Source organism: Rattus norvegicus, chromosome 1, assembly GCF_036323735.1.
Source record: "Rattus norvegicus strain BN/NHsdMcwi chromosome 1, GRCr8, whole genome shotgun sequence".
Taxonomy (NCBI): Eukaryota; Metazoa; Chordata; class Mammalia; order Rodentia; family Muridae; genus Rattus; species Rattus norvegicus.
This window is the reverse complement of record NC_086019.1, coordinates 114,744,039-114,765,097: the sequence shown is the minus strand read 5'-3', so window position 1 is coordinate 114,765,097 and position 21,059 is coordinate 114,744,039. Positions and strand designations below refer to the sequence as shown.

Genomic DNA, 21,059 nt, shown 5'->3' with positions numbered 1-21,059 from the left:
ACAATGGGAATTAGATTACATTAGATGGGAATGTATCCCACGGATTGTGAAATGAACATGTTGTGTTTTCCGATAAGCAGGGCGGGCCCAGACATCTCAGCACAAATGGTCAGGGAGAAGAATGGATTTATGGTGATTCTACAATATTCCATGTATCTGCAGGTTAACTCTGACACTCCAGTATTCTAGCAAACAATTCCCTGTTACAGATATCAATGCTTGTCATCTTCCCTTTACTGAACAGATAACTTAGTGACTTATTAAAGAATGGAGTTGTCTTGGTTAGGAGTTTCAGGACTCTTAGTCTGGAATCCGGCTTTGGGTGCAGCAGGAATTCAAAGAGTCCAAGGAGAAGCAAATGCACTCATTTCATGGCCAGAAGCAGAGGAGAAAAGAAGAAAGTGGCTGAGTCCCACTATGTCCTTCCAAGGATAAGTCTCAAGGTCTCATGCCTTACAAGTTCATCTGCCTCCCAACCATGCAATCCTGGGGCAGTAGGAGAAGTATCTTTTAACATAGGCATCTTCAAGTGACCCTTGAGATCGAACTATAGAAAATTAATCTCAGTAGGGAAAAGATACACATCTTACTGAGAAGCTATTTCACCGTATGTCCTTATGGCAGTCAAGTTTTACTGACAATTTTTAAGTAGATATGACGATATGAGCAGAAAGGCTTTGTGGGGTTTTTGTCTGTGCCAGTGCTTGAACTGTGAGTGAAACTTCTCAGAAGACTTCTGAGGCAGAGGTGACTCGGTGCAGTATTCTAATGAGGACTAGTGAATGGGTTTGTCTTCAAGTAGGTCATATCTGTCTCAGTTCCCTCTGGTTATAATCAGCATCTAAACCTGTGTATGTCACCAGGTTTATGCAAGCAGTTTACAAAAGATGGTTAAGGAATTATGTTCTTTTTCACACGTTCTTTATTGGCTAAATTAACTTGGTAGTTTCTATATATTTATTCTTTCATTAAAGGTCATGTACATATAGTATATCTATTATAAAGATCCCTATATTAAAGAAATCAGTGTATGCCACAAGCCAGTGTATCTTTCATGGGAATTACTTCCCTCATTTAAAGTCCATTCTTGTCTTTTGAAGCCAGTAATACCCACTTGGAACAAAGTGAGTAAACTGGTTTTGACTATAAAGATTTTTTTTCCAGTTTTCAATTAGCCTTGAGGTTTTATGAAAGGAAGCTTTTCTATTTTGTCAACAAAAGCAGAACGCCTGCACCTAGTAAGAACGTCAGGCTGAGACATATCCTCAATAGCAGTCAGAGAGATCTCAGCAAAGACATGCAGCCAGGAACGGAAGCCCAGCGGGGTCAATCTGTGAAATCCTGCGCTAATCTCTATAGACACAAACCCAAATCCTCCATGGCTGACCAATTAAAAACTGCTGCCTATTCAGTTCCATTTGTACTCTGAGATTTGTGTTTGAAAGTTTTTTTTAAGACTCTTCTCTGGGAAACTTTTAGAGCTTTCAAGGAGATGAAAAAATTGCGGCGGAAATGAGGCAAGGAACCAAAAGCAGAGCTTCTGAGCGACCCACTTTATAAGGAAAGAAGGACGTGCCCGGATAAGGTCTGTTTTTCTCAAGGCTGGGTTGAGTGTGGATTGTGTGCATTTCTGCGTGGGAAGGAAGGCAGAACTATAGACCAGAGAGTATGTCCAAGAACACAGAGAACTTCCCAGAAGATATCTACAAATTGAAGTCTGGGAGAAAGGGAAAGTTGCTCAGGCAGATCTGCAATCAGTAGAAGGGAAAAAACACATAAGCATACACAAACATACTAGCTGTAACATTCTAATTCAGTAGTAGTACAGTAACATACTGAAAACCGACCAATTATACAGTCAAACATTAAAAATATCCCCAAATACAGAGTTGGAGAGATGGCTCAGAGATCAAGATTTCTAGCTTCAGGGAACCGGAGTTTAATTCCCAGTATCCTTGTCCAGTTGCCCACCACTGTCTTTACCTTCAGCTCCAGCAATCTGACTCTCACTTCAGGCACACACACACACACACACACACACACACACACACACACACCCCACATTAAAAATTAGTCTTTTTTAAAAAGAAAATTATAAAATATGCTATTTGTTCAGAAGTGGTTATCGTTTTAAACTTAAACTTGAAATTGGAAATATTTTGATAACTAAAAGTAATTTAACTAATATAATTATCAATGCCCCCTTTCCTTCCATTTGAAGTTCTAATGATGTATGTTCTCACAGGATGATGAACTAAGCCTTGACTATTTACTGTATGTTTTCCTAACAGTGTCCCATGAAGCTAAGCCACAGGAATAAAGAAGAGTCAAACTTTCAGAATATATTTCTTAACTGTAATAGTTTAGCCTAATATTTCTCTTTGAAAATTAACTTAGAACTTTAAGGTCCTAAGTCATAAGGAAGGGCTGTCTCTGATTTTAATTCCTTAAATAACATAGGGAGAAACACCACCCAGGGTCAATAGAGTTCAGCCATTGCCAGTGACACTAAATTGACATTTGTTTTCATCAGTGTTCTATTGCTATGAAGAGATACCATGACCAAGGCAACTCTTACAAGAGTTTAAAATTTAACTGGGGACTTGCTTAGAGCCTCAGAGGTTAGTCCATTTCCATGAAGGTGGAAAGACATGGCAGCAGGCATAGAAGGCATGGTGCAGGAGAAAGTGGGCCTGGGCCTGGGCCTGGTGTGGGTTTTGGCAACCTCAAATTCCACCCACAGTGATACACTTCCTCTATCAAGACCATGCCTCCTAATCCTTCTAATCTTCCCAGAGAATTCTACTCCCTGGTGACTAAGCATGTGTATATTGGATACAGGAGCCAATGGAGCCATCTTATTCAAACTAGCACAGCTCCCCATGTCCAGCCAGTTAGAAGAAGAAAGCACATCTAAGACCACAGAGTGCAAAGCAGAAGCTCATACCCAAGACAAGTACCTATATCAGTCTCATCACTTTGATGGGACAGCAGCAGTGGGCTCTTAGATACACTGGCTTCTTCTTCTTGTGCACATGAGATTTCTGGCTGGATGTCAGTGTTGAAAACTCATGGAAATAGAAATGTATACTTCATTTTTATAAGACTTTGAACATGAATGAATCCCAGGTTTATCTCGAGCATTTAATTATTCATAATAAGTGTCACAAAGTATGATTTTCTTCTTGAGTGTTCTTTAAGTATGATAAGCTTCAACCAAACCATATATAAAATAGACAAATAAAGATAAAAGTATCAATTTTTGGTCAAATATAACCAAAGTGAAGAGCTATAATTAATTCTTCATATGTTGCTTTCAATAATATTTTCACCCAAAAACATTTGATTAGAAAATTAGATTTAGATTAAACATAGATAGAATTATCTTAAACCCTAAGTACATGAAACTAGTTTATCTGAGTCTCTGGGTGACATCTGGATGATAATTGAATGTATTTAGCTTGAGCAGAGAATGGTATGTCAGTTTCAGGCAACATGCAGTGTGAGCTAGCTTCTCTCTGAGAGTCAATGGTCACAGAAATGAATAATTGATGTTTAATTGATTTATTAAATTTAGATTCCTTCCAGAAGTGGAGAAGCCATCGCCAAACAATTATTTTGGGAAACCAAAAGAAGTAGATCAATTCAAATATAATGAGTGACAGGTTTCTAAAATATCATCCGTCTTCTGTAAACATAGAGAAATAGAGGGGGAGACAGTGAAGAAGAATAGAGAGACCTTGGGCTACTGACCAGGACCATGCTAGTAAAGAACAAAAGCAATGGCAAATGATAGATGTGATACAGTATGTATAATGTCATTTTTTCCATAGCTGAGGAAAACTTGCAAAGTAAGCCTTGTACCAGTTCTCTGTATAGGTCTCTTTCTTTGACTTCCTATAGGTAAGTAAACCATCTACCATTGAATACGAATCCCTAAACGCAGACACTGTCCATTTTAGTCAACATAATTCCCTGGAGTGGTACCCAAATCACAAGTCTCCACCATAGTTTCTTTCTATTCCATTACATGACTTTTCTTTTTGTATTCACTCAATGATTGTTGAGGATTATTTTAACTTAAGAATATTTTAGATTAAATGTATGTGAACGACAAAATGGAGGGTTTCGGTTAGTGTGCTCTAAATAATGTAAAATATTCCCAAGAATGAAATTGCAAAATTTCTGAGTTATAATGTAGATAATTGCCCAGATTACTTTTTTAAGAAATAAAAACCAATATTTCTGAAAAGTGATCTCATAACATTCATGCCAGTGATGGTCACATGATCTGTCTTTCCTGTACCCTTCCCAGCAGGTTGTGTTGCCTTGTGTAATTTTATTTAATTTTCTCAGTGGTGTGCAGTGCCATCACTCTATGGTTCTTTGAAAGATAACCATGCTTTACTTATTTGGCATCTGTCACTTTACTTTCTGGTGGATTTTAGTCCTTGTGTTTTACTCATTGTTCTTACCAAATCATGTAATTTCCTGTTATTGTTTTGCTTTGCTTTAAACACATCTTAACAATATAAAATTAACAAATGAAAACTGTAGCTGATAATGCTTACAACTAGATAAATTTGCAGTATTCAAAGACCGTGACATATATCCTATTACTTTGCTGCTTTGCTCTGCCACTTTTTATTTGCCTATCTATCTATCTATCTATCTATCTATCTATCTATCTATCTATCTATCTATCTTTCTATCTATAATCAATACCATCTATGTATCTATCATCTGTCTACCATCTATCTATCATCATCAATCTATCATCTATTTATCACTATCAGAATGTATGCACGAAGAACTTTATATATTCCATTAGTAGATATGGAATATTCCAGTCCTTCTTTCTTGAAGCTTGAGTTACTTTCACTTGTAGCTCTGAGACCAAACACTCAGGCTTTGATCAAATGGGTGTTTATCATTTCTTCCTTTTATAACATGGGATTTTTGATGCCAAGTCTCTCAACTCCTTGTTTAGGTATTAGTATTATATGTAAATTTTGCTTCAAATATATTTAGCTTTGAGAATTACAGAGACACAATTCCATGCACTATTAATTTTGTTGTTTTCAGACAGTTTCATTCTAGATACTGGCTTGACATGGATTTCTGAAAGAAGAAAGCATGGGTAAAGACCATAGCAGGTGATTGTTGATCCACATTTATATAATCCTGAAATGACATTGTTTACCACAGTGAACCAATCACATGACTTGTGAGTGGACAAGGGTTTTGTCAGCTCCTTTCCATCACAATTTCCTAGTCAGAGGAATGTCCTAGAAGACAGAGGTACAGATTCTGAACTCAAACAGAGGAAGAATGTACAAAGACAACCAAAAAACTTCCAGCTCCTTGGGAATATTTCCCTTGTAAGTGTCTCATGACCCTGGGCCCTTCAGATAAGCCTTGTAAACTACAGGCTCCAAATGAATGTGCTTGTAGTCAAGCAAGATCTAAGGTTTCAAAATGGTTCTAAGATGGCACAGTGTTGAACTGGATTATCCTCTCATTCCTCATTGATCTAACCCTGACCTTTCCATTTGCACGTCTTCCATTAAGCACCTCATAACTAAGGGGTATTCCACTCTCTTAGGACTGTGATATGTACTGCTTCCATTTCAGATGCTCAGGAATAAAAGACAAGGTATCATCTGAATTCTGACAGTGCAGTTTCTGATTGACAAAAATCATGTTTCTCAGAGTCATGGACATTAGGTAAAGGGTTGATGGTATTATCTATACTCCTTCTAAGAGATTTGGGCTCCTAATTAGAAAGAAGAAAAACGACTTTTTCAATTCGATGGCTCAGTGTCAATAGAATGGACTCTTCCTAAAGAAGATCATTTGTCAATAAAGAAAATCCTTACTAGCATCATGCTTCTCAGCAGCTTCAGGTACCACAGGGACCTGCCATCTATCTAGGTGGACTGTGCATTCTTACATTGGTGCTGTGGACCAAGGGTCACACTGTATTATGTGTGCATGAACTATTTTCCTTAAAAGTGTTTTAATAAATTTTTTTGTGATGACACGTAGCTTTAGCATTCTCATTGTTTGGTAGGAAATGACAGAACTGGCCAGCTTGGATTCAGAAATGTTTCTAGCATCCAAGTAAATCAACTTCAACAGTAGACTCTTATTTTAAGTCAGGCTCTGGACAGCAGCTGTGCTTAAGGAAAATTAAATTCAGATTCATATATGCGGTAGTGGAGGAAGCCTCACTGTTCATTGTTCAATGTTGTAGAGCCACACCTAACTCCGGGACATTCAAGGAGGCCCGACACCAAAGTTTTTATCAACGACTCAAGGAATGGCCATTCAGAGCCTGACATGCATGTGGCCTATATATATATATATATGTGTGTGTGTGTGTGTGTGTGTGTGTGTGTGTGTGTGTATGTGTGTGTGTATACATACATATATATATATATATATATATATATATATATATACACACATATATATCCACCAAAACTAGATAAGATTGATGAAGCTAGAAAATGCATGCTGAAAGGGACCAGATATAGATCTCTCCTGAGAGACACATCCAGAGCATGTCAAATACAGAGGTCAATGCTAGCAGCAAACCACTGAACTGAGAACAGGACCCCTTGGGGGGAATTAGAGGAAGTATTGAAAGAGTTGAAGGAGCTTGCAACCCCACAAAAACAACAATGCCAAACAACCAGAGCTTCCAAGGACTAAACCACTACAGAAAGACTATACATGGACTGACCCAGGGCTCCAAATGTATATGTAGCAGAGAATAGCCTTGTTGGGGCACCAGTGGAAGGGGAAGTTCTTGGTCCTGTCAAGGTTGGACCCCCAGTGCAGGGGAATATGGGGGGCAACAAGGGGGATGTATAGGGGGAATACCCATATGGGGAGGGGTAGGGGAGGGAATGGGGGCTATGGTCAGGAAACCGGGAAGGGGAATAATGTTTGAAATGTAAGTAAAGAAATATAGCTAGTGAAAAATAAAAAAAGAGGGTTAAGTCTGTCTACTATTCTTGCAGAATGCCCAGGTTCAGTTCCTAACACCTATGTCAAGTGGTTCACAACTACCTGTGACTCCAACTCCAGGAGACCAGACCTTTCTATGGGACTGTGTGAGAACCTGCGCTTACATGTGCACTGACCCACACATAGACACATTCATGTATTCTTCGTTAAAAATAAAATGAATCCCTTTTAAAAAGAAAAAAAGGTAGACTTGACACAACCAAACTGCATTAAGATACTTTACATTGCATTATTTGGTACAAATATGTGATTAAAACTTTTTACTTTTATCTAATATTTTGTATTCCGATGCCCAAGGACATAAGATTTCCCTGAAAGCTATGATTCTTGTTGAAAACAGTGAATCCATTCCAAAGCCATGATGTAGGCTTATCATAAATGGTAAGATCATTAACACTGGACCTATTCAGAGAGTTGAGGGGGAAAGACTTAATTAAAATGTTTTACTTGGAGTCCTCTGGAATGTTTTCACGTGACTGTGAGTACTGTTTACTAGAGCTCAGTTGCCAATCTAAACAAACAATTTGACGAAAATGAAAACTTTGCCAATGTCTCCAGGTCACCGGAATTTGTAATTAGGACATTTTACTTCAGATAATTTAAAACCCTACTTCCAACTGAATAAGTGTGGATTGATCTATTCTCCTAGAGCATCTAAAAATCTACACATATATTTAGTATATAAAATGCCAAAAGCATATTCAATGTGATTTCCATCCTGCTTAGTAAAACCATACACGTTGCTTTTGAAAAATTAAACTTGACTTTAAATAAAGTTACTCATTTCAACTCTGCAGTTCACAAGAAAGTACAATATTAAGCATATATAGGAAGATAGGACGTAAGGAACATGAGCATTTCTTAAAATCAGAAACAATTAAAAGGCAACTTATAACAAAAGAATATTGTAGAAAAATGGTAACATAATTTATCCTGCAATAACTTATACAGGATAATATCTTAGATACCATGATATGAAATGAATGTTAAATATCAAATATAAATCAGTGAAGTATTATTTCCTTTTAAGATTATTATATGGTGCACTAGAGAGAAGGTTTAGCAAGTAAGACAGTCATTATTCCAGAGGACTCGAATTTGCCATCTTCCAAGCATCTGAAACTCCATCTCCAGTGCATCAAATGCTTCTTCTGGCCTCTGTAGTCATGTATATGACTGTGTTTATACTGCCTATATCCATGTACACACATGCACATAAATACAAATAAAATAATCTTAGGAAAAAACCTACAATGTTACCATATGATTAATAGGAACAAGATAGGACATGCTAGTTAGTGTGCATCTGATTGTAAAAATTGGGGGTAGAAAGTCTTTTCAATGACGTTTAATTATCTAAGTCATAAATGTGAATGCACTTTAAAATACAAATATTTGAAGCCATCCCAGTCATTGTCAGTAACATGAATACCTGAAATGTAGTTAACAGCCAAGAGGCTTCTCATTGTCCAATGAAAAGCTGTGTGTGTGACCACTGCCTTGCTGCTTCTTTGAAAGCCAATGTAGAATTATCAGGATTGGTAATGACATGCGTATCACCTTAGAAGTAGTTACTTTGGTGAGTAGGTCAGGCTTTTGACACAAGCTTTGTAAGTACTAAGAAGCCCGTGAGAAGAGACACCATCCACAAAGGACATGGGAGCACCGAAGAAGTGCTCCTCACTCAGACGTCAGAGAATGGCAAGTGCAGACTCCACAGCGATAGGCCTGTCTTTCCACCATATAATCCTGTAATTATTCGATATGTGAAGCAGTGCGTTGGCTCAGAAGAGAACACCAACAAAATGGCAGTTCAGCACTCTAAGAGAGACTTGAAACTTAGTGGCCTGACTAAGGCTGTCATATGCCGTGATGGAATCTTAAAGATATGGGCCTCAGGTTCTGCATCTTTTTACCACGGTGCTTCTTTGGTGGTCTCTGAACAGTACTCGCATATCCCTGTTGCCATCTAAGTTCACCAGTGAGAAAGCCTCCTGGCAAGTTAGTGCAAATATTAAGCTCTTGCAAACAGGTCCTCTGCGTTATGTAACTTCTTGGGTTTCAGTTAAATACAAAAACAAACAAACAAAAACTGTCTCCTCATTCAGCATTCCTGATGGCATGAGCTCTTCCGGTATGCAGAGGATGAGTCTTTTCAGAAAGGGAAACCTGAATAGATAAAGAAACAAGCCATCTGCTTTGAATGGCCAAGCAGCTGTTAGCTCTTTGTGATCTGCTTCTCTGGAGCAGAGTTATTAAACTTCTAATTCCAAATATATTTCCTCTTAATTAAACCACGTGTGGAGGCTTCCATGGCAGCAGGCTTTTTAGGTGAAGAGCGAGGTGGACAGTGATGGCATGATTAATGAAGAAGGTGGACTATATGTTTTCATAGCTCATAGCAAGTTTTTCTTTCTTTAACCTTGGAAAGTATTTTTTTAACATTGCCATAGAAATTCTATGCTCGGCTTCATTTTAGCATTCTGCTGTCATTATCTACAAGTGCCTTGCTGTAGACAAGTCTACTTTCCTAAAATGTTACAGCAGTCACAGTACTCACTCACATATGTATTTAAATCCATAAGCCGGCTGCTGAGTAATTGAAATGTGTTGTGGCCTCCTCTCTAGAGTTAACCATATAGATGCTGGGCCCAGCATTGCTGCTCCTCAGCACACTGCAGCCCTGAAAACCTTGGGTAATGCAGGTTGCAAACAGACTAGCAATCTGTAAGAGGGATTATTCAATATCGTAACATAATGTAATATACATCTTATATGTATATATTTCATTAAAATATATGACATATGTGTATTAGTCTTGAATAGACATTTCTGGATTAGTCTTTTCTTCTGTATCAGAATGTACACTCTACTTTTGATACATTTATAACAGTTTCGGGTGCATATTCCTGTCAGGTATTCCAGTTTGTTTACTAGAAATAAGTATTAGGAAAGAAAAACAACCCTATCCTGTTACATAGTCCTAAAATATTAGATCCTTTAAAAATTCATTTTCAAACCTGAAGCAAATTAGGGATGGCTCATTCAGAACAAAAGTAATAATTTATTTGTCAAAGGTTTTTTTATTAGTGGAAAATTAGGGTATTGTACAACCTCTTAGAAGAAAATTGGGAGCAAAGGGCAATTTATTAACTGTTACCTATTAAATCAGTCCTTCCTCCATGAAATTCAAACCCACAGTTACTGGAAAGTGGCTTCTTTAACATTGCTGTCTCAACTTTTACCGAATGCATTTCCTTAAAGATCCTTTAAATATTATTGATAGGCATATATGGAATCCATCTATTTAAATTTTCTACAAATCCCACCATAATGCATTTCTCTTTGTGCCCACTAGGACCATCATTTAATAGATTCTTGTTGAGGTCTGAGAGATGGAGGTATGTTTTAGAGAGATGTACTTATGACAGATTCTTATGTTTTGGATTGACTGTTCTCTTCAGGGACTTTAGAGAGAGGTAGTTCCATTGCCCACTAAAACATGGTATATGCAGTGCTTATGTCTGTGTGCCAAGTGAACTGCATTATGGATGTCCTGACAGTGTGCAATACAGTATTTCAAGATGTGCATGAAGATGTGTGTAGCCAGTGAGCACAGTAAAGCAGCTGGCGCTCCCATTAAGGACAGTCATTATTCAATATTCTGACAGATCAGATATTACAGAAGGAGGAAGAATGACAGAGTACTTCTCTCCCCTTGATATCATCGTGCCCTGCCCTTGAATCTGAGCACTCTTACTTCCTAAAACTTGGGAATCAGCTGACTTCCTATCAAGCAAACACAAATGCCTGACTTTTGCAATCATGAAAAGTTGTATAGGTTTTCCTAGTTCTTTAGAAAATGAACTATGTCAAATGGCAGATTCAAGAACCACACCATCACTATAATCCAGAAACTCCATTCCTATTGTATATAGGAACACAAACATGGACATAAACATGTGTGAGAGCACATACATACACGAGTACACACACACACACACACACACACACACGCACACGCGCGCGTGCGTGCGTGCGCACGTACATGGAGAAAATACCAAACATCAAGCTTTTGTCCTAAAAGACATTCTGACCAAAATAGAAGTATTATTAATGTATTATGTTTCAGTTGGAAAGCCAAACATTAGATTTTTGAGGACAAAACATTATTAGGATGTATCCCCAATTTTTCAAAACAAGGTAAGACTGAGTAATTTTATGGGTGTCATTTCAGTGATGTGGGCAGGAGACCATCTTGTCTACATGGATGTTTAGACACTATGAGATGGATTCAATTGCAGACTTGTACAATAGAACTCATGCGAGATAAGTAGAGAGAGAGCAATGTTGGGAGTGCAAAGGTTTAAGCAGGGACAATTCTGGGGAATGGTCAAAATGAGAGGATGGAGAAATTAAACAAAAGCAAATATAAATGACAAAAAACATATGGAATTCTGCTATTTTGGAAGTTAACTAAAATGTATGGATGGATAATACCTCTTGCCCAAACCACTGATTATTACACAGAATCATGGTGCCAAGGGTAGGTTATGTTCTCATGAAGCATAGTTCCAGAGACTACCCTAAAAGTATAACAGACCATTGCCTTCGCTCTGGTGACCCACCAGAACAAGCTCTGAGACCCTATTGCTGAATGTTCTTCACACTTTGGATAGAGGACACAGAGGAATCTGGCTGGAACGCTGTCCTTACTACTGAGCTTCTACAGTGAAGGGAGATGTTATGCAGGCTTCATCAAGAGAAAAGTAATCAATGCTGTCACTCTGCTACCAATTGTATAAGCTACATTACCAATTTAATGAGAAAGATGTGACTTCTGGTGCAATAATAGCATGACAGGGGTTCATATACCTGGTACAATAGACCAAGTTAAAAGTCCATGTATGGAACATTCTCCTAGAAGAGGGTTTAATATTATATGGACCTATCTTTATACATGGTTATATTTCTTTTTGTAGTGAGTTGGAGTTAATGCGGACTAAGCATTAAAAAAATTGATTTTTGATTGCTTAGCTCTACAGAGTGTGTGTATATCTCCCCTTAAATGCTCAGCAACATTGAAGGGGGGGAGAGCAGAGAGTTTAAGGTCTAGAGGACGCAAAAAAGTGCTGTAAACAGCTGCCTGGGGGGCATGATATGGCTATGGCCTTGTTTTGCTATGGCTCATGAACTCACAGCCACAGTGGCTAACTGCATGAGACTTTGACAAAGCAGGATTTGTCAGTATCCCACCATGGCTTATAAAGCCTCACCCCTGCTTGAGGAGCTCTAGACAGTTAATGATTGATGAGGGAGGTGGAGTCATGTGCCTGCCTGGTACATTACCAATGCATTGTGTCCATTCAAGTAAATAACCAGCTTACCTGTCCTCATACAGGAAACACTAATCAAATGCAGTCAGCTAAAAACAAACAAAATATGACAGTAGACAGACTGCCTTGGAGAAAGTGGGAGAAAAACAGGATTCTGCTGGAGAAATTAGGGCTAAGAATGGATAATGGAGTAGATATGATGAAAGAACATGAAGGGAAGGTTGTGGAAGACTAAAGTTACAGAAAGGAAAACACCAAATTGCATTTCTCAAGCTAGGAAAGATGGTTCCTCTAGAATGTTCATTTACAATTAGTAATTCATTACTTATTACTTGGGAAAACGGTTCTTGCCAGAGTTTCTATCAATGGGTGTTTTTGTGGTACTGAAGCTGAGATCGATGCTACTGACTACATAGAGGTGACAGCACATGCTTATTAGGTGTGTCTAGGACCAAAAGAAACAACTCGCAGGAAGAAGATTTATTTTGACTCATGATTTCAGAGGAGTCTTGACATTAATGGAAGGGAACATGAGACAAAATGTATGACATTTACTGTTGGAGTTCCTCACACAACTGAGGCAAATAAGAGTCTGAAATGGATATACCTTTTATAAGACACACCCTGAGAGGTCCACTTCCTCTAACTACCACCCAATTCCAAAGTATTTTAAAATCTTTCCAAAATAACACTACAGGCTGAAGAGTAAGTTCAACACACAGGAACCTATGAGGGGCACTTCCTGTGCAAAGTGTTAAGAGGTACTGTAATGTAACCAAGTAACTAGATGTAAGCAGGTAACCGGGGTTAGGTAAAATTCCCTGATCCCTAGGTCACGCATTTATCTTCGCCAGCAAGGGACTTGGTGACTACATAGAGGAGAGTGCCTGCCTCCTCTTCAAAGTGAGCAATGCAACCAAGATTGGATGTGTACATAATTTTTGCCTAGAGTACCCCAAAATGAAAGAAAGGAAGGAAGGAAGGAAGGAAGGAAGGAAGGAAAAAAAGAATAAAGAAAGGAAGGAAAAAGAGAGCAACAGAGGAAGAAGAAAAAACAAGAATTGAAGAATTGTTGTCATTGGATGGAGGCAGAAATGTAAGTTGACAAGCCAGCTATCATTCAAATTATCTCCTCAAAATGGACAGGTGCAAATGGTTGCCCCTCAGGACCACGCACTTTCTCACTTCCAGGGCAAGCTTGCAAGGATTGCAGAAAAGAACCTAGATTTTTCTTTAGTCTGCTCACAGAAAGGCAGATGTCTAACTCTCCTATATGTATCACTTAGGTGGTATAAGAATTTAAATTTCCAATCGATTAAGCGAATCTTACATATTTGCTAAAAGAATAAAGTAATTATGTGAAGATTTTAGGCAGTGAAAAGGCCAATTGAGGTTTGTTGCTGCTGTTTGTCTTTTTTTTTAAGAATAACAATTGCTACTTTTATTATGACCTGATTATAACTTGGGTATCTCTGGCTATTTCTTTTTAAGAAAGTAAGGAGTGACTCTGTGATAGCACCATCAAGCATCCCTATAATTTTACCCCCTTCCTCAGTGTTAATACTGAACCATAGACTTTATTTCAGCTTACTTTAGGGGTTAGTTTCTGTGCTTTACCTTTTCCAATTTGGTTCTTAGGGACTTGCTGACTCTAGGCTGTTTCTATACTTGGTCTTAGAGCAATTTAACTCATCTCTCTTTCTGGATCATAAAATGAAGATATGGTCCAATATATTGATAACTGCAGAATGTGCTCTAAACACAGTATTCTGAGCTGGGTTAGAGATGACCTTGGTCTTGTCTCTTCTCAGGAAGATAAAGCCACACATGAAGAAGGAGAAGGAGAAGAAGAAGAAGAAGAAGAAGAAGAAGAAGAAGAAGAAGAAGAAGAAGAAGAAGAAGAAGAAGAAGAAGAAGAAGAAGAAGAAGAGGAAGAAGAAGAAGAAGAAGAAGAAGAAGAAGAAGAAGAAGAAGAAGAAGAAGAAGAAGAGGAGGAGGAGGAGGAGGAAGAGGAGGAGGAGGAGGAGGAGGAGGAAGAGGAAGAGGAAGAGGAAGAGGAAGAGGAAGAAATTATCCAGAAAAAGGCCTCCCTGGCTTAGTTCCTTTCCCCTGGGAGCAGGATGCCCTTCAATGGCTTCTTTCCCAATGTTCTCTGCAGTGTTGCACCAATGATTGCAGTAAGGAAAATGGGGAATGAGCAATCAAGAACCTATATTCCCTGGGCAGATTTCCTGAGAAAAGTCAACTTAATGATTACTGAAAGATTTATTTTCTATTCTTTTCCTAACAGTAGTGAGCAAATTCATTCAGCAGTGTGCCTGTCTTTCCACTCAGAAAGAAATAACTAGTGCATGGAAATCTGTGTGGTAGTGTGGGATGCAATAAACTCATTGGCATGCCATCATTTTTCCTGTTTACCATGGGTGGGTTTGTTATTCTGCTGATGGAGATTATCCTTTGGGGATTGTTTACTAGTGAGCTTTGTATTGACAAAAAACAAACAAACAAAAAACAAAACAAACCCCCCCTAACTTTCTGAGTTATCAGCCATCAAGCTGCAGTATCAGGGTTTCCTAAACCTAGTCTGGCCGAGATTCCAATTCTTATATAAACAGACTCATTCTACTTACCTCAACATGGATGAGTAAGGCACAAGCAGGAACAATGCAAGTGAGAGAGACTGAGGAGCCAATATTCCAACTCCCTTTCCAGGGTTACGAGCTCTGTTGCAGTTAATCAGCAACTTACAGAAACTTAACTTTCTGCACACTCTGCAGGGCATATTTGAAAAACGCTGCTAGCTCCTTATATATGTGCTGCTTCTGGCAGAAACTCCATCATCACACCTGGTTTGTCTTGCAGGGATAACTTCATAATGCTGTTCAAATCCAATCACAGACATAGCTATCCCTATGCCTAAGTTTGATCTGCCTTCCCTTTCTGTGGATGGCCATTCCATTTCCAGTCGTACACTAGTGAGTGGAGTAGCAAGTGCTACTCATTTCATTCTGCTGGTGATAATCCCACTGCAATCTGACAGCCGCTGTTCTACCAGACTCCCCACTTATGAGGACTCAGGACTCCAAAATCCTCTAATTCAAATTCCTCGAAAATTAAAGATTTCCTGATAGTAGGGATTTTATTGTTAGGGCCTAAAAAGTCACATAGATGTGTAGCTTCTGAAGTAAAATTAAAAGCCGAGGAATGTGATTAACTAAAGAAATGAAATAAAAATAAAGCATTTGTAAGATTTCCTGGCATCCGCAGTTGCTGCAGGAAGCTACCTATTGAAGAAAACCAAATACTCTGAGGACTAAATAGAAAAGTTCTTAATAAAATCCACTATCCACTTGAGGCTCCTATCACCAACTTAATACACTCAAAACTCTATTAAACACATTCAACAAACATTTTCTTTAGTTCATTTAGTCCATTTCCAGATGCTTGTTCAAAGGAAAGAAAGGGGTAGAGTTTTCACTGACCACCGATAGAAAGGATGTCTTTAGGATCGTATCCTGTATTCACTAAAATTATGATTTTAGATGTGTCAGGGGAAATATGAAAGTCAGATTTTTTTCTCTCAACTAATGAAAGATATTTAACATATATGAATCCAATGATAAGGAACTTAAATGTTAGGTTTTTGCAGTCCTTGGCTTAAGTTCATATCCTGTCATTAACTAGCTAGTTAATACAAGTCTCTTAACTGTGCACTAGGAGAGATAAATTAAATTAATGAACTAATTAAATAAGAGAATAGCCATTCCATAAGTGTTATAATAGTTTTATTTTCATGTATTAAGAATATTTGTTTAGTAATACATATGAAATATGGAAGAAATTTTTAAAGAATCATTTCCTTACAATAATCCTACTGTTTCCCAAGTCATTAAAAAACCTCATGGAAAATGTATTAATTTAGTTTCTGATATTCAGAGGCAATTACACTGTTGTTTTAAAATTCAAATGATGAAGTACATCCTGGTATTCAAACAGGCAATCCCAGGAAGGCTGAGGCCAGAGAATAACCTAAGCAATTTAAAGAAGGAGGATGAAGAGGATCCAGAGGGAAGAAGGAAGAAGAGAATGGGAGAGGATGGAGAGAGAAGAGAAGGAAAAGGAGGAAAAAGCAAAGAAGAAAACAGACAATAAGTATGCTTTAGAGCCCATGCAGGGTCTCAAAGTTTTTTTTGTCTTGAATGGTCACACAGTTTTACATACTGTGTCTATGTAAGATCTGTACACATCTCACATGAATAGTTTGATGGGGCTAGTGAGACAGCTCAACAGGTAAAACACATGCTACACAGGCCTGATATCCTGAGCTTGATTCCTGGAACCCCAGTAGAAAACAAAAGAGCTGACCTCAGTGTGACCTCCCACCTCCTCCAGAGTCCTATACACCTCTCCTTCACACACATACACATACATACATACATACATACATACATACATACATACATACATACACACACACACATACATACACACACATTCAGAGCTACTACTGCTACTACTAATAATAATTTTACAAATAAATCATTTTTTATTTTGCATTCACATATAATTCAATGCTAAATAAACATAGACTATTTCGAGAAAGTACAAGTGGTTTTGTTGTTGGTTTTTTAAAACATATTTGTTATTCCTTGAAACAGGTCTTCAATTGGTTATTTTTCCAATACAACTAAAATAAACATCCACAGACCATCCAAGACTGCATAACTGGTAACATGAAAGACTGACATTTAGCCTCATGTGGGTCACCTCTGTTAGGTAAGCCTTTGCCTGAGCTAGACCCCTTCTGCGTGGGCGGGCTCCTCTGCTAGGGCCAGCTTGCATAGACAACACTTCTGATGAAACTTTGATCTCAAACTATACCACAGATGCAAACCCGCCCTTAAGTAGGGGTCTGTTGTTTTTCCTTGCTTATCAGTCAGACCAATAACAGCCATAGACAATTGGGGACTGTCATTACTAAGACTTCATCTTAATGGCTTTACACAAGTTGACATTTTCCCAGGATTTTATTTCTCAAACAAAAATGTGCACTGAAAGACCTCTTAGCTTTGAGAGAAGCTAAATCTAACAGTCATTTGCTTCTGTGGTATCTCTCATGGATCTCTCTTCTTTATTCCCTAAAGTAATGAATTCTCTTTTCTTCATATGGCTGCTCCCTTCATGAAGGGTCTTGGTTAAATCTCAGATCCCAGGCAATTAAAGTTATTTCCTAGACTTTTTTGGCCTTTGTAGATTCTTAGTAAATATTATTTTAATGTATTTACTTATTATAGGCCAAACAATGGTCAAGTTATTCTTTAGTGGCCCAATGAGTCATTCTTAGCTAGTGATCATGTTACTCAGGACATTAAAATGTAGTAAGAGAATGTAAATCTTGTTCACGTACTTTCCAAGAAGTCATTCACAGTTAGAGTTCACCAGAAAAGGAACCATTGCAGATGCACAATGCTGAAGTTAAAGTCTCCCCAAATCATGACCTAATAAATTGTTTTTGCTTTTTAACGTGTCTGGCTTCAGAAACTTTGTTATAGCAAATGGATAAAAGAACATACCATTCTTCTCATTCTATTATTCTATGGATGAGGAATAAGAGACAGCTCTTTTCTGTCTGCCTTTATGGTTTTATTCCCTGTATGCCTCTGCCAGTTTGTCATTTTTATTGACAGAACAAAAAGAAGAGAAACATCCTTTCTGTATTCCACACCAGTGATACTGTACATGTCTGATGAGTAGGGCAGTGCTCACCACTCATCTTTAAAACATTCTGCCTCCATAAGACTACGCTATTCCCTAGCCATTTGAGCTTGTTATTATAGCCCACAGCCAATCCTGACTGTACTCGCCCAAGGCACATTTCTAGCACACATCAAACACTTCCTCAGTTCAGACCATGCTTGTTCCTCCACTTAACATTCTGTTGGTAAACTCTTATTTTCCCAGTCCATCACCTTTCTGTCCTTCTCTGGGATAACCACTGTCTATGTTCATTCTCTGAAGGGTCACAGAGACACAAAGGTTACTGATGTCCAGAAAGAAAAATTCACTTATTTCTGCCCAGAACTTAGTGTGTACTTGGTGGCGATGGAATTAATTCAATGATCTTCTGTGGTCCACCTATTCTATGTATTCTATTCTTCTGTGGCCTTTGCTTGTAGCATACAGCTTATAAGAGCCCAGAAATGCTTTAAAAATTCCCCTACAATTAGAAACACAAAGCAGAAATGCATGTTTATGCATGTATGCAAATATTAATATATCTACCTTTATATCAACAGAGGCATTAAACACTATATAGTGCTTAATAATAAAACAGTTAATTATTAAATAATTAATTTAAATATCTTTAACTCAACAATTTATAATTAAAATATTTAATTTATAAAACATTAAACATTATACACACACTCACACACACAGAGACTTCGACTTGTGATAAAATTTTCCTTTAGACTGAAAATACTTGTAATATACCTAGGCCACTGAATACCACAGCCAAGCCTTGAGTAATCTTAGGAAAAATGTTTTATTTAAATTGTTGAAAAACCACCCAACACCAAGCCAACAGTGAAAACTGTTGAATGGCACATGTAGAATCTTAAGGGCTTGGCTGGAAATGGGAACACCAAGTGTGCCAGTACCCACTATGAGTTTGTGTTAAAGGATGGTGCCTGTTAAATGAATAGCAGTTTGGCCCTGAGGTGATAGGGGATATCACGAGTGCTTGCCATCATTTTAAGGACAATGTATATGTGTATACACATTTGATAGGAAGGAAAAGGATAGATGACAAGATAAATATCTCAATCCCATGGAGTTGTAGAGCAACTTGATTGCCCATTTTCCAACCATGAAGAACTAATTAATGCTTCATTTTCTATATTTCATATGGAAGTTTATGAGAAAGAAATTAATATATATATAATGTATACAATATATATTATATAAAGCAACTATAGGTTGAGATTTGCTAACAGCTTTACCAAACTGTATTTTAACCAATTAATTAGGTAGAGAATAGAGGCAGGTTCTGACCTCAATTTATCAATGGATAGAAAACAAATGTATGACCAAAGCCAGATTGCCAAACACACCCAGCAATGTATAGTGCAGTTCAGTTTAATACTGGAGAGTAGAGACCTTTGTTTCACCTTAAAATATGAACCTAGGAAGTTACCATGATGAAACCCAGAATGATCTGTGCTCCATAAGTTTGTCTCTGCTTCTTACTGGAGGTACAGCATTCGGCCCTGAAACAATTTGGTCTCTTTATTCACCAATTGTCTATATCCAAAGCAAATTTGACATCACAAAAGTGGAACTCAGAGCTGACATTTGTGCCATGCAGCTGTCACCATTGGCAGTCCTCTCATCTACAAGATGAGATCATTACCAATTCCTGTATGAATGTGTGAATGTGTGCAGTGTGAATCTATATGGCCGTGCATGAAATATTAAAATTAAAATATAAAAAAGTATGATATGCCCCTCACAAGATTCCCACTACCCTTTAAGGCTCTCATTAAGAAATACTTTGATGTAATGAATCTAAGACACAGTATTAAATTTTTATGCGCATTGCCCCTTAAGAAGGAAGGCAAACATGGGAACTGATCCACATGGTAATGGAATTAATCTGATTAACACATCACAAAAATGGCCTCAAAAAAGTAGAAATTGAATGTGGTACACACACACACACACACACACACACACACACACACACACACACATACACACACACACACACACACACACACAGAGAGAGAGAGAGAGAGAGAGACGGACAGACGGACACACATACACACACTTTACTTTTGTATAATATATAGCTTATTCTGTATTATTTTATGTGGGGACTGTTATTGGGGATAGAATCCAGGAATTTGACCACACTGTACCGCTAAGCAACATCCTCAAGCATACAACTGTGCTTATTATATGAGTGTATACAGTACATCAGTCCATGTCAATAGTTTTTATTTGGAACCAAACTTTACAAAAATCAACATTGGAAATAATGTGTCAAGTCTATAATGGGATCAGTCAAGCATAGAAGACTATAATGCATTCCTATGCCATCTCCTGGTCATTAGTAGAAGTGCAACTCCAGAGTTCTTAGGCTTCTTCATGTGTATCTTGCAGCTATAATGTTTGCTGAGATTAATATTACTGCTATTGTTGTTTTGCACATTGTTGTTGAGTATTCAGGCTCAAATTGAGCTAAACTATATACAAATCTGTTACTTTCCACACGTGTGAGATAAAAGGTGAAATCTCCTACTAAATGGGAGAAACACTGAACCCTGTATGTCCTGAGTCTTGGCATTGGTGCCTGTTCCTACCAGTCTGCATACATTTCCCATCAGCCCGTTGTTTCTGATTTATTTTCCACGAATGTAAATCACACACATTTTATGGATAACCATTATTATCTCGGCACTCCAACCTTGCTGCTTATGCCCATTAAATTATGGGTTCACACTGCAGCTCTTTATTAATTTTGTGACCTTAAATTTACTAACTTCTCTGATACTTAACATCTTAATCTATAAGGTAAGGATTCCACGAAGTATGGGAGAAGCATTAAATACATGAACCCTAGAGAAATTCAGCGGAAAATCATTACACATAGCAAATAACAAAAAAAATTGCTGTTTTAAGAATTAT

General features: G+C 37.8%; 1 protein-coding gene across 6 annotated transcripts in view; it reads right to left on the bottom strand.

Moving 5' to 3' along the window:
• Nucleotides 1-21,059, bottom strand: part of Luzp2 (leucine zipper protein 2) — a 386,349-nt gene that overhangs the window by 354,277 nt on the left and 11,013 nt on the right. The gene's annotated exons all lie outside the window — the stretch shown is intronic.